The sequence below is a fragment of the Meles meles genome, chromosome 7, assembly GCF_922984935.1.
Source record: "Meles meles chromosome 7, mMelMel3.1 paternal haplotype, whole genome shotgun sequence".
Lineage (NCBI taxonomy): Eukaryota > Metazoa > Chordata > Mammalia > Carnivora > Mustelidae > Meles > Meles meles.
The window spans coordinates 36,600,329-36,615,611 of record NC_060072.1 but is presented as its reverse complement, the minus strand read 5'-3'; the positions used below and the strand labels follow the sequence as shown (position 1 = coordinate 36,615,611).

The following is a 15,283-nucleotide window of genomic DNA, read 5'->3' as shown; positions in this document are numbered from 1 at the left end:
TTTTATTGATAGGTAGCTCAAGTCATTGTCTTAATGACCATAATTCTCAAGCTGGGAAAAGCAAGTGGGTTTTCACTGATTTAATATGTTAAAATTAGTGCATAAAATGGTAAATGAAGGATTGAGAGTCAGTGGAATCTTGAGCCAAATATGGTTATCTTCAACTTATATCGTGATGTCAAATTTCTCAAATATTTATTAGAAACCATGTTTCTACATATTCATGTCACAAGACTCACACATTAACACACATGGATACTGACTAATTCTAGAAACTCCAAACCACTACAGGTATTTATGCTGTGCTTTTTGGTCATCTTTTTTAAAATTATAATTTCAAAATAAGATAAGGTAGCACCAGATAAAGCAAAATTTCCTGCACCACAACTTTATAACGTCTTCTGATCTGTGGCTCTCTTTCTTATTAGGTAATAATTATGAGAAGATAATTCATTGACATACTGACAAGTGTATAAGCAATAAAAAGATAGGTTGTGCATACTCAGGTTCAAAGGCTAGAGGAAACCCAAAGCTAGAATATAAAACTGGTATTTATAAATATCAGTAACAACAATTGAAAAGAACATGCAATGGTATATGCTGAAAATATACAGCCAAATTTGGACACTATTTAATAGATCATATTTTTAATAATGTTTTCTTTTCATAAAAGGAAATATGGAAATACATAACAACAGGAAGAAAAAGAGAGAAACAAAGATGTTCATAGGTCTATCAACTGAAGCACAACAAAAATTAATATTTTGATTAATGTTCTTTGCCTTTATAGTCAATATTTTAATAAATATACTTACATCTTATTTTTAAATTTTCTATATTATATGCATTTTCACATTATTTATGCCTTATATTAGTATGCATGTATGTATGTATGTATGCATGTATTTAATTTTTAAGTAGACTCCATGCCCAGTGTAGAGCCCAATGAGGGACTTGAACTTATGTTCTGAGATCAAAGTCTGAGATGAAATCAAGAGTCAGACACTTAAGCAACTGAGCCACCCAGGTGCTCTTTTAATGGTTGAATAATATTCTGTTTAGTTGATAGATCATAGATTGCACAACTATTCAAGTCTTCAACACTCCATAAGCCTTATAAAATTAAGTCATATATATTTCTTGTTGATATTTTATTCTCCCTCTCATTATCAGTATTAAGAATGGGATTTTGTCCATATACACTATGGAGTATTATGCCTCCATCAGAAAGGATGAATACGCAACTTTTGTATCAGCATGGACGGGACTGGAAGAGATTATGCTGAGTGAAATGAGTCAAGCAGAGAGAGTCAACTATCATATGGTTTCACTTATATGTGGAGCATAAAAAATAACATGGAGGACATGGGGAGATGGAGAGGAGAATGGAGTTGAAGGAAATTGGAAAGGGAGATAAACCATGAGAGACTATGGACTCTGAAAAACAATCTGAGGGTTTTGAAGGGCCGGGGGTGGGAGGTTGGGGGAGCCAGGTGGTGGGTATTATGGAGGGCACGTATTGCATGGAGCACTGGGTGTGGTGCATAAACAATGAATTCTGTTATGCTGAAAAGAAATAAGAAAAAAAAAAAGAATGGGATTTTGCACTGTCTGAATGTCTGCATTTCTATTTTCTCATTTGTGAAATGTGAAGGGAAGGATATGTCTCCTGAGCCAAGAGCTTAACAACCCTCAGCACATAATAGCATTTCACTAGATTGTAGGATAAATAATTGAATGAATGAATGATAACAGGAAACTCCTAGTAGCGTTAATTGTTTGAATTAGGAGACCAGGGGAGGGAGAGCATATCAATACATTTCCGTTATTTCCGTCTTGACTTTGTCCCATCCCCAACTCCATCCCATTGCTCATCTCCATCCATCTCTGTACTCCCTTCTGCCTGATAGCCTCACTTTTGAATTTTAGGCATATCCAAGAGGGACACTGCAGAGCAGCACATGTTTTGAAATGATGAAGTGAAATGAATGTTTTCCACCCCCTTAAATGAACCAGATCATGTTTCTTCTCTTTCTCCTACCTGAAATCTAAGTTCTATGATTATCTTGTTGCAGAGAACACATACAGCTTTCCACTGGTGGTTCTGTGCTCCAAAAACTAAGATACCAAAGATCCCCCTGATCCAGGCTGCATTTCTTTCAGCTAGAGACAGGGGACAGGTGATCTGAGATAGTATTCTATGTTCATAACAAGTGTTTTATCAGTCGCATTTTCCCCCTTCTTACATGGTTAAGTTATGACTCAGAGTCCCCAGCTTCCTATTATAAGAGTCAGGTATATCATAATAAGCTCTTGTGTATAAAATGTGCCTTTATCTCTACTACTGCTTCATCACTTCTAGGAAATACATGTGTAGGAATTCGGGCAAGGCTTTAAGATGAATTTCCTTATTAGACTGTGGTTATAAAATGCAATCAGTTAGCAGAGTCTGCTGTCATCCAACCATTAAAATGTGATGCCTGAGGCTTTAGTTTTGCTCATTTTCATCTTTTGATTCCTTTGTAAATACAGTTTGCCATCTGAACTGATTTGCTAATTATTGGGAACCACGTTTCATTCCAGCAAATTGGTGAAACATTGTACTTCACTGAGATAGAAGAAGAATAAATTTGAGCCTTCAGAATCAACATAAAATGGGTGGGAAAGATGAGTCAATGGGCCAATTCCATCAGACAGACTGTACAGACTGACAGACCCTATGCCTTTCCCTCCATGTAGACCAATGGTGCTAGAACCAAGTGTCATAGAATCATAGTGTTTTAAATTATATACATTCAGGGGTGCCTGGGTGGCTCAGTGGGTTAAAGCCTCTGCCTTCGGCTCAGGTCATGATCCCAGGGTCCTGGGATCGAGCCCTGCATCGGGCTCTCTGCTCAGTGGGGAGCCTGCTTCCTCCTCTCTCTCTCTCTGCCTGCCTCTCTGCCTACTTGTGATCTCTGTCTGTCAAATAAATAAAATCTTTAAAAAATAAATAAATAAATTATATACATTCAGAATCTCCAACACTGACCTACTGAGTCAGAATTTTTTTCATAAACAGAAAGGTTGAAGAAGCATTGATAAAGGGTTATAAATTTACAGACTCTAAAATTAAAACAAAACAAAAAAAACCCACAAAACAAAAACTGGGCCAAAGGTATCTGGGTTTTTGACCTAACTTTGTGATTAAAGGTGTTTGAGGATCACAAAGATATTTTTAGACTCAATTTATTATTGACTCATTGATGATTTTACCAATCTAGAAGGCAGTTCATTATGCTGTTCAACTGATATAAATATTAATAGAATTTATGCACAAACATAAAAATGATAAAAATATCTTCAAATAACCAAGAGAAGGAAAATGCAATGATTTCCCCCTGCAACATATTTTCATGCTGTGTGACCTCAGCTGAGACCTCACAGCAACTGTCAGTCATCTCAAGGATTACCTACCACTTTTACACAGCTGTTCTGCCCTCCATCTCTCTGAGCATCTGTTTCTCTCTCCTATGTGTCTGTGAAGACAGAGTCTGTACCATACGAGTGTTTCTAACATCCCTCTTTATCTCAACAATTCCCTACATCATTGTATTGTCTCTGAACTTTATGTGTATGAAAGAAAAGTTCCTAAGGATAATCCTGCCAAAATCCCAGAATGTTAAGTTCCTTGTGACTTTAATGAAATACTGACATATAGATTCCAGGAGGAAGAATGATTCCTGCTGCCCGTGGGCAGATGGAGGCAAGACACAGATGACAGAGAACTCTGGGAATGAATGATGGTTGGGTATGAGGGTTGAGAGATTGAAGGTGTACAGCTGGAGGGACAGGTGTGGATGACAAGATACCTAGAAACAAGGATCCATCTCAGGATGGAGGAGGTTAGCATCTGGGAGACCAAGAGAGGCATCAAATCTGAAGCCATGGAATGAGAACAGAGCTGTGGTAGCTGGATTTATAATAGCCAAGTGAAATGACATTAAAAATCAAGGATGGAAATGGATTTAGTCAGAGAAGCCACAGGGATCAAAGATCCTAAGTATAAATTGTGCTGAAAGCTTTTTTTGGTCACTGGTGACCCAGAGGTTGTTGCTTCACCCTTTTTGATTTTTAAAAGTTCCCATCCTTATTCCTAATGTGGCTGAAAGTTACTTAAGTCTTATGAAATATTTTCTCTAAACCTTGATCTCATCCTCTCCTCTCACTTCCAGGATGCTACGTAATGTATATTGTTAACGTGAAGAGGATCGTTACATGGAGGATATCTTTCTTGTCTCTTCTTGACACTGCCTCCTAACTTTTCCTTGCATGATCCCCAACCCCTGTCAGTGTGGTTTGAATGAAATTGGCTTCAGCTTCTGGCTTCCAGGATGAGCACATCACTCATCTAGCTAATCAAAGTACCACATCCCTTTGGTCCAGTGATTGGTTCAAGGATGGTACATGATCCACATTGTGCCAGAAAGGATAAGCTTCTACCTCAGGACTTTTTGAAGCCATACAAGTAGAGCTGAGATATATAGAGAGAGAAACAAGATTCAAATGACAATGTTTGAGCCCTACACCTGGTTCTGCCTGGAAAAAAAAAAAAAAAGCTCTCTGTTTTCTATTACATGAGCTGATAATTTCTCTTTTGTTCACGCAACTTTTCATTATATTGATTACACTTGAAATAGAAAGTGATCTAATAGAAGTTAAAATGTGGTACAATTCTAGTAAACAATCATGTGTCTTCAGAGGCTGTAGCAGTCACAGCCACTCCAGATAATACCTTGTTTCTGTGATTATTCAGGATTATAAAATGTTCAACCCTCTGTCATTCAGCCTTCTCTCTTTTGGATTAGAATGTTTCTTCTTTCCTCTGGTTGATAAGCAACATCTGCATATGTTTTGATGCTAATCAATTCATGGGAGGTAGCCCAAACTATATGCTTGTTCAGTGAACTTTTTATTAATGCTCAATGTCTCCTTATGGAATCATTCTTCCTTCATTCTTAGTCCAGTTTGTTTGGGTGGTGCTTACTATCACCTAAGTTCTGGGTGTGGGGGGCACATGACTCAGACTAAGTCCTTAGAGATGTCCCTGGGACTTTTACTGGAATTATGTGGAGAAAGGATTACTCTATTTTCTGGAACTGTTGATTATAAAGTATATATAAATCTAAAGCTGCAAGTGGTTATTTTTGTGTCACCCAATGCTTATATGAAATTGAGGCCAACACAGAGAAAAGCAGAACTTAGATATGAGAAATAAAGTAGTTTAATGAAGATATCTTTGAACTTGAATTTATCAATGCCCAAAGTCATCATTGTTTAGACTTTCCAGCCACAGAAACCAACCAGTTTCTCCTTTCCTTGCCTTTAACTGGTTTAGGAGGGATTTTGACACACAGAACCAAAGTCCTGACTATACATTGATACCAAGATGTCAATGCTTAGAGGTTAGTGTCAGCTTGTCACAAGGTTCCAAAAATTCACGAGAAAAGGTGAATCTTCTGAATCCCATGTCTCGGAATTTGCTGAGAAGAAATTAGTGACTGGCTGACTTCTCTGAAAATATCCTTGGTTGTCATGGTGATGGAAGGGAACAGATACTAAGAGAGGATTCTGAAATTCTTTCATATAAAATCGGAGCTGGGTGGGAGACATGTCTAACTCAGCGCTGAGAGTCCTGTGAACATCATGGCAGGGACAGAACCTCTGAAGACTGAGATACACGGGTCTTGGTCTCTTTTGCTCAAAGAATCAAAAGAGGGCAGCATTCTCATAAAGGGGGTGACAGACAAACAGTCTTGTGTCTTTGCTCTTACTTAGTGCCGGGTGTCAATTATTGTATTGCCTCAACCCTTCAGATTGCCACATGTACTCTTCAGGTGCTTGTCCCTCCACTTTGTAAACATGAAGAACATAATTCATATGCAAAAGAGTAGGCTATTAGGGTTTTCTCTTTCCAAAGATTCCACATAACTTGACACAGAACCCTTAATTAAAAGACCAAAAGAAAAAAAAATTAATAAAAGACTGAAAGACATACTGATTTTTTCCCCACTTTTCAAAAATTTCCCAACAACGACTCCCTGAACTGAATATGAAATGCCATTTGTGAAAATTCTGAGTTTCTATAGGGTTCTGATGTCGCCAAATTTCTTAGAGGAACTCTGACAGCTCATCTCTTTCATATAAGATCACATCTTAGATGGTATAGTTCATTGATAAACACCGATCCAAATGATAGTATTTATAATGAAAACTATCATGAGAAACTCTGAAATACCATATATTGGGGGTTAAATTTTATGAGGGTAAGATTTAGGGGTATATTTCCATCATCTTTTTTTAATTGATCCTTTTTAAAAAAAAAAAAACCCCTGTATCTTTTATAAAACAGCAATTATGCTACTATTTAAGTGACAAGTCCTTGCTCTGGTTCTACCACTGGGTACACCTAGACCAGAAATTTACTTCTATGAGCCAGTGTTTTCAGATATAAAATGCAGGAGTTAGACAAGATGAAAATATGGGTCCTCCCCAACTTTGAAACTACACTTTTATGTAGCATAAGCTATACTTACAAGTAGGAATTAACAGATGATTAATAAAAAACTTCCATATGCCATAGCAACAGGGATTCATTTCTAAAACTAGAAGGCAATCAGATTATTAAAGCAATTATTTAACTAGAGAAAAGATGTGAGAGCAAGTCTAAATTTACTTGGCTGGATGTTATATAAGCTACTTCTGTGCAATGTTTTAATTCCTGGACTTGATAACCGTGCTAGAGGAATTGGTTTCTTGGCCATGTTTTGAAAAAAATAGAGACTAAGGCAGACTTCTGTTGGAGTGAGCATGGAGATGGGCTGCCCAGGTCCCCCTGAAAGTAAAGCTTTGCTCCCCTTCCCCTCAGAGCTGAGAGGAATAAGACCAACAGAGAGCTTGGGCTGTCGGCTCCTTCAAGGACAGTCACAGCTACATGCAGACACCTCACCAGTACCACACTCTTTCTGGGGACAGTCTGCATTTCCTGACCAGGTGGGCATGTGAAGTCTTCATGGACCTCCCCACAGGGCTAACCTATCCCAGGACTCCCTGCAGGGTTGGCCAAGGCTTTTGCCAGCCCGTATCATGGTTCAACTTCTCCCTCTACCAGTGCTGCTTCCTTTCACTGCTGTGGATCCCTTATAAATATGTTGCACCTGAACTCCATCTTAGTATCTGATTCCAGGGAACCTAGTCTTGGACACCTTTACTTAGAAATCATAAATCCAGGAGCCCCTGGTTGGTTTAGTAGGTAGAGCGTGAGACTCTTGATCTTGGGGTTGTAAGTTTGAGCCTCATGTTGGGTGTAGCAATTACTTAAAAATAAAATCTTTTTAAAAAAAGAAATGATAAACTCACATATTTACCTTTCTTTGTCATGTGGAAGACATGAGGGGATTAATGTCCATTTCAATATTAATAATGGTCATTTTTAGATCGAGGGATTTTTTTAAAACTTATTTTTACTTGTCCAGTTTGTATTTGTCAATTTTTCCAAAATGATGAACAACCATAATGTTTACCAAAAACTGAAATCATTATGAAACAAGAATAATAAACAAATATAGTATGAATAATGCAATGGGACAAAGGAGGTAAGGTATGGATATATAAAAAGAGAATTAGCAATAGATTTGAAATAAGAATTAAACTGTATTTTATTTCTTACTGTTAATACAACTGGAAAATTCAATGTTGTTGTAAATTCTTCCCAATATTTTTATCTCATGTTAGTTTCCCTAGAGAAATGAATACTAAAGGTGCCGTGAAAAATTGCAGATACTGAAACAGTTTATCAAGGCAAAAGATAATCATACATTGCTGTGGTGGATTTTTAAATTTTTTTTTTAAAGATTTATTTATTTGAGAGAGAGAGAGTGCACAGGTGGGAAGGGCAGGAGGAGAGGGAGAGAGAATCTCAAGCAGACTCAGCTCTGAGTGCAGAGCCTGACATGGGGCTCAATCCCATGACCATGAGATCACAAACTGAGCCAAAGCCAAGAACTAGATGCTCAACTCACTGAGCCACTCAAGCACCCCTAGATTTTTACATTTTAAATTTTGACAAAGTATATCTTCTTTCTTCTATTTATAAATCAAATTTGGCTCATACTTTGAGAGGGCTCAGGTTGAAAATTACACACATTCTACCCAGTGTGGGAGTGTCTATTATTTTGAGCAGGCAATAATTTATGAGACTCTACTTATCTCCACATAGAATGGAAATAAGTTGAACAGAAATAGATACGGGAATTATATAATGTAAAAGTCTTTCTCAGATAAGCCTCAGAATTAGAATCTGAGGTGACAACTGATGGTGAGAGGGCCACGGTCATGGTTTCCATAACATCTGGATTTCCAGAATTTTAGCCAATTGCTCCAGTTTCAGTCTCACCAGGACATCCTCAGGATGACATCTTCTGAGTGCTTTCTTCACTGCTAAACTGAACATTGCCATTGGCAAATAAAATTCTTTGGTCTTAGACAAGTGGAAGAAATAAAAATATCTCTTCAATTCTATCCTAAGTGTGTTACTCTAAGGTATCTACTTATTAAGAGAAAAACAACCACAGCACAACAACTTTATTTTCAGGTTGTGAGATAGAGCCCCAGCAATAGTTTAATATAAACTTTGTCATTCTGCCTCCACAAACACAATTACCAATGTAACCTTTTTTTTCCCTTCTCTCTTTCTCCAGAATGTCAAGATCCCTTATGATGAAAATTTCTGTTAAAACATACACACATCCACACACACACATACACACACACACTTCTTTGAAACACTTGATAAATGGACATTCCCACTACAAAAAAGAATTACAACCATTTTTTGAAAATTCATTGTTATGGGGCTTTTAGGTGCTCGTTTAAAATAGACCAAGTTAGAAACTAAAGAAGATGGAACTAAACTCGTGGAAGTGGATGGGCTCAGAGCAAGCATCCATGGTCAGAAACAGCTTCCCCAAAGACAGGATTTGTTCATGTCTCCCCGTGACCACATTTACAGGCGGCAGCATATATGGAAAGGCTTCCCATCCTTACAAAAGTCAGTAAAGATGTACCCAGTGGAGAAGAATAGAATAGCTCCAAGAAGTGGTATTCCAGAGCGCTAAAACGTATTTGAGTTTTCAATTAAGAGTCCCTACCCACAGGTGGATTTTTTCCAAGTGCTGCCCGTTGGGCCTTGCTTTTCACGAGCCAGGAAAACGACCAGCCGTCTACAGGGCTTTGTTTTCCGGGTGTGTTGTGAGACAATGGAATAATGAATAGCAAACTCAGCTGGTGCCAGAGCTCTGTCACAGAAGCCTGGCATCTGGGAGTCTGGTGTTTTTACTCATAGCAGCTGTGCAAGTTTGGAAGGACGTTCCAGTTTGAAGATCCATTAACCCCTGCTAAGGGCCACATTAGAGTATGAACATTTTTTCAGGGATAAATAAGTGTTGAATCCTATTGAACCCAAGCCCAGATTGTGCTAAAAAAGAATTGTGCTAAATGATCTTCGAGGGCACACGGACTCACGTGCTTCGAAGCTCACATTTTGAGAGGTGTTGGCAGTTATCTTGATAATGTAGTTCGAATGGTTTTTTAATGCTGTGCTTTGTTCTGTGAAATGTTTGGGGAAGACATTTAAATAAAGCCTTTCACTTAGTGTGGGCCTGATTCTTATATGAATGAGTAAATAGTTTTATAGTTCCTGTGAACTATGATATGGAGCCTGTGCCTCATTAATACACTCAACAAATATTTATTGAGCATCTACTATACCAAGCACATTATTAGGTACATCAGACTGGGCAGGACACAACACAAAATCCCTGCTACCATATTGTTGCACAGGAGAAGAGTCACCTCTTTACTAGTTATAAGCCATGGATATATGCAAAATAGGAACTGAGACTCTTCAAATATTACATAAGCCCTTCAATTGGACCCAGCCTAACATTTCCTTTTTCTTCTATTGTTCCAGTGAAACTAGATATTTCTTTTTTTTTTTAAGATTTTATTTATTTATTTGACAGAGATCACAAGTAGGCAGAGAGACAGGCAGAGAGAGGGGAAGGGAAGTAGGCTCCCCGCTGAGCAGAGACCCTGACTCGGGGCTCAATCCCAGGACCTTGGGATCATGACCTGAGCCAAAGGCAGAGGCTTTAACCCACCGAGCCACCCAGGCTCACTCGAAACTAGTTTCACCCGAAACTAGACATTTCATTATGGAAATTTCTCATCTTTTTTTTTCCTGTTGAATTTTTTTAAGTTTTTCTTTTTTAAAATTTATTCATTTGACAGACAGAGAGAGAGACAGAGAAAGCATGAACAATGGAGAGAGGCAGAGGGAGAGGGAGATGCAGACTCCTCACTGAGCCAGGAGCCTGACACAGGGCTACATCCCAGAACCCTGAGATCATGACCTGAGCTGAAGGCAGATGCTTAACCAACTGAGCCACCCAGGTGCCCCTTTCTGTTGAATATTTGTATCTGCTCCATGTACTTCTAGAATATTGTCATGCCATCTTTAAATTTTCAAGATCTACTTACCCATCAAGGTCCTATTCAATACTCCCTACTCTATCCACCATCCAGATCCCCGAGGCTAATGTGCGTTCTTCCTCTGAGACCTTATAGCCCTTGTTTAGACATATTCTAAATAAGTTACATTTGTTTATATATGGTCTATCCCTCTTCTCTCCTCCTCCCATATATCAAACAAACCTCTTGTACACATGATCTTTGAGACTTAATAGGGGTGTTCCTTTTTTTGGTAGGTAAATGATTATGTTTAACATATCAGTCTAGATCCCAGATTACCTAATCATTCTACGTAATTTTAATTAGATTGACATTTTGTGCTGTGGTTTGAGCAAGATTTGGGACCATTTGTAATGACTCTTTACCATTATCAATCAGGATCAATCAGGAAAACAGAGCCCGCATCAGATAGTTTACATGTTGGGAGAGTTAAAAGATCTAAAGATCGATAGGAGATAGAGAGACAGGCCAGAAAATAGCAATAACAAGAAACCCATGGGAGAAGGTAGAGTTAATGAAGCCCAGGAGCCGTTGTCTTTTTATAAGAACCACACCTTGACAGAGCTTCTCCTAGGGGAGCTAGGACTCCAAAGGAAGCAGCTGTCTGGTGGGTATTAGACATGTGGAGCAGATGCAGTTATTGTTGGAGACTCTACCTAACATAGGGAGGAAAGGGAGAAAATACCCTGGCTTCTTTGCCCCAAACTCTAGCCAATGTCTCCCATTGGTTGAAAGTAGCCAGAAACAGTTGGAAAGAGAGTCCAAGAAATTCCTTTGGCAGAGTTCAGTTACCTGCAATACAGAGCAAAGCAAAGGAATGGTGAATAATGCATCTGGGAATAAACAGCCCAATTGTCTGTCAGCATAGTCTACTTAATAAAAAATGTACTACATAGGGGGTGCCCGGGTGGTTCAGTGGGTTAAGCCTCTGCCTTCAGCTCAGGTCACGGTCTCAGGGTCCTGGGATCGAGTGCCACATCGGGCTCTCTGCTCAGCAGGGAGCGTCCTTCCCTCTCTCTCTCTGCCTGCCTCTCTGCCTACTAGTGATCTCTCTCATCAAATAAATGAATAAAAAAATAAAATCTTTAAATGGATAAAGATGTGGTATATATAGAGATATACATATGTACATATATAGATATGTATATCTATATATGTACATATATAGATACATACATATCTATGTATATGTATATATGTACATATATATGTACATACATACATATATATGTATGTATATATGTATATATATATGTACATATATAGATATATACACACACACAATGGAATACTATACAGCCATCAAAAGAAATGAAATCTTACCATTTGCCACCAAGTGGATCAAACTAGAGGGTATTATGCTGAGCAAAATAAGTCAATCAGAGAAAGACAATTATCATATGATCTCCCTGATATGAGGAATTTGAAAGGCAGAGTGGGGGGCTTGGGGTTAGGGAAGGAAAAAATGAAACAAGATGGGATCAGGAGGGAGACAAACCATAAGAGACTCTTAATCTCACAAAACAAACTGAGGGTTGCCGGGGGAGGGGGATGTGAAGAGGGTGTTTGGGTTATGGACATTGGGAAAGGTATGTGCTATGGTGAGTGCTGTGAGTTATGCAAGCCTGATGATTCACAGACCTGTACCCCTAGGACAAATAATACATTATATGTTAATAAAAATTTTTTTTAAAAAGAACACACCCCCCAAAAAATCTTTTTTAAAAAATGTACTGTATAAGCTACCTTCAAGTGGTAACTGTTTAGTTTTCGAGCTCAATTTGATTGTAAGACCTTCTGAACATGGACTCCTTTTTTTTTTAAGTGTTATCTTTTTTTCTTAAGATTTTATTTATTTATTTGAGAGAGAGAGAGAGAGAGCACAGAGGGAGAGTGAGAGGGAGAAGCAGACTCCCCGCTGAGCAGGGAGCCTGATGTGGGTCTTGATTCCAGGACCCTGAGATCACGACCTGAGCTGAAGGCAGATGCTTAACTGACTGAGTCACCCATGCACCCCATTATGTTTTATCTTTATTTAAGTAATCTCTGTGCCCAACGTGGAGCTTGGACTCATGACCCAGAGATCAAGAGTCACGAACACCTCCAGCTGAGCCAGCCAGGAACCCCAAACATGGAATACTTTTGAGCTCTTTTTGAGCTAAACTAGTCTCAAAACATCATGCAATGTAGTGTTGGTTATTTCTACTATTCTTCTATCTTCTTTTTCAAGATTTTCTACGATTTGGTTTGCACTCTTTAGTTATTTTCTTGTCTTAGGTTCCTTGCTGTGGTGGCATATACAAGCCTCTCTTACTTTGGGCTGATTTCAGAGTTTTCTTTCTCATTTCCCTTTCAAACTCCATCTGAGAGGCCTTGAGGTTCTACTTTGTAGAAAAATATAAGGAGCTAAGTATTGGTAGTGAGCTTCCTTGATGGTCCCCAGTCATTCTCACCTACTGGAATTCATACTCTCATATAGTCCTTCTTTGATTGAAACCTCAAAGTGGAAGGGACTGTATGTATGTGAACTCCAAGGCTAAGTCATAAATGGTAATGCAACTTCACTATGGTCTCCTGGATTGCTTGCTATGGTAGATGCCAACTTGTCAAACTGTCAAAACACTCAAGTAGCCCCATGGCCCATTTGGAGAGAGGTTGAGGCCAATGGCCGGTACCAACTTGTCAGCCATGGAACGAATCACCTTGACAATAAATCCTCCAGTCCTAGTCATACCTTTGGATGATTGAAGAGGTGCCAGCAGAAATCTGATTGCAAGCACAAGGAATCATAAGCAAGAGGTTCCTGGCTGAGCCCTTTCCAAATTCCTGATCCTGAGATTTTTCAAGTCGTCACGGCGGGGTATTGGGAAAAGTTTTCAATTAGCAATAATCGCGCCTCGGATAAACCTCATTGGCTACGATACTGCCACTGCGCAAAGCTTGATCCTGAGATTTTTAAAAGCATACTACAGGTTGGGGATAAGTTGTTACACAGCATTAGGTAACTGGTGACAGTTACAATTTTCATGATAGTTTGTCAAAGTGGTGTTTGTAAAGTTGAGCTTTAATTACACTGATATCCCCTACCTCACAATACTTTGTAAATTGCACACAAAATGTCTTTCAAATAAATTACATTATTTCTTAATAAACTTGTGAGTTAAGTGTGGCAAGCCCCCCCCCCATTTTTAAATTATTTTTATGTTACATTTTAGGAAACTGACACTCAGAGTTTCAAAAACTTACCCAAGTTCCTTCCTCTGGTTAGTAGCAGATCCTGGATCCAAGTACCTGTCTTTTAATCCAATCCCTTCTATGTGTATTGCTGGGAATTTTCAGCACTATGACAAGCAAAGACATAGACTTGGGGTTGGGACTTGTTGCTGATCCTCAAATTTAGAATGTGTGCACCTGACTTATCCACCTGTGTAAGTAAAGAATCAACAGAGACAATGCAACATGCAGCTGGGAGCTGACCTATGGTGGCTAGCTAGGCGGGAGTGAGCTCTGGCTGTTACTATACATCACTGCTCTTGTTCATTCCCCTGTCTATTAATACTTTCCAGGCTCCCAATCTAGGCATCCTGAAAATCTGGTTGCAGCTTTTCCTTTCCAAGGATTTGGTCAAGATTATAGACACATGTGCTTGGAACGTCCAGACTCTGTGTTACCATATGTTTCTTATTTATGATTTTACTGAAGACTTCTAATATCTAGAACAGTCTCACAGACTCCAAGACACTTAACACCAAGGCCTGTTAGATAATAAAAAAATTCTTTTCCTCTGACAGGCCAAAATAAATGTGTACATCAAGATTTTTTGCTGGCTATTCATTTATTTCATAAAAATGAACATTTGCAATCCCTGAAATACATTTTTATGTTCTTTGTCACTATCCAATATTAAATAACTCATGTCCTGATCTGTTCCAAGTTGGGCACTTTGATCAAAAGTAGATTCCCCATTAGATGGTGAATAGTGCCGAAGACACGTGTCTCCTTCGCTGTGTCTTCTCCCAGTGCCCTGATCCCTTTTACTTAGAAGAAATCTCAGTCAAGTAAATATCAGGGATAGCATTCAGAAGGAAAAGTCATGAAACGATAGCTTCAAAGCATTCTTGAAAGAGCAAGGCTTGACCCAACCTCTTTGCTTGGAAGGGGCAGTCTTGCTGCTTTGCCTCAGTGATTATGCACAGTATCTTTATATTAGAATCACCTGGGGAAGATGGTGTTTGCCAATATCCTGGGTCCTACTTCAGATCATTAAATTAATTCAGAATCTTTGGAATGGAGCTCAGGCATCAGCATTTTTAACCAGTTCTCCAGGTATTTCCAACTATAGCCAAGTAAGGACCACCAGCTGCAGTACATGGGTTGAAGGCTGACTCAAGACAACACAACCTTCTGAATGTCTCCTACCAGCTTGCTTTCTGGCAAAAGGCCCCGGAGTTGAAAATGATCAGGTCGGTCTCCTTGGTGTGCCTCATGGTAAGGCCAGGACTGAGCAAGTCACCAGACGCTTGTGTTTTCTACCTTGACCTGACAGAACTTGATCTTAAATTTTTGAACAATGTACAAATTGTAATGGCTCTATTTGCCTTCATTTACCTCCCGCTTTTGTGAGTAAAGTTACTGAGAGGACACAGTATATCTTATTTAATAAGCTGAGAACAATGACAATAATAGCCCTAGCCTGTGTTAGTTGTAGCTTTTA

The 15,283-nt window shown here is 38.8% G+C and overlaps 1 non-coding gene across 1 annotated transcript; it reads right to left on the bottom strand.

Annotated features, from left to right (window-relative positions):
• Positions 1-13,373: 13,373 nt before the first annotated feature.
• Positions 13,374-13,510, bottom strand: LOC123947701. Its single transcript, XR_006819784.1, has one exon. It is a non-coding gene; the product is annotated as a U4 spliceosomal RNA (small nuclear RNA).
• Between the last annotated feature and the right edge of the window lie 1,773 nt (positions 13,511-15,283).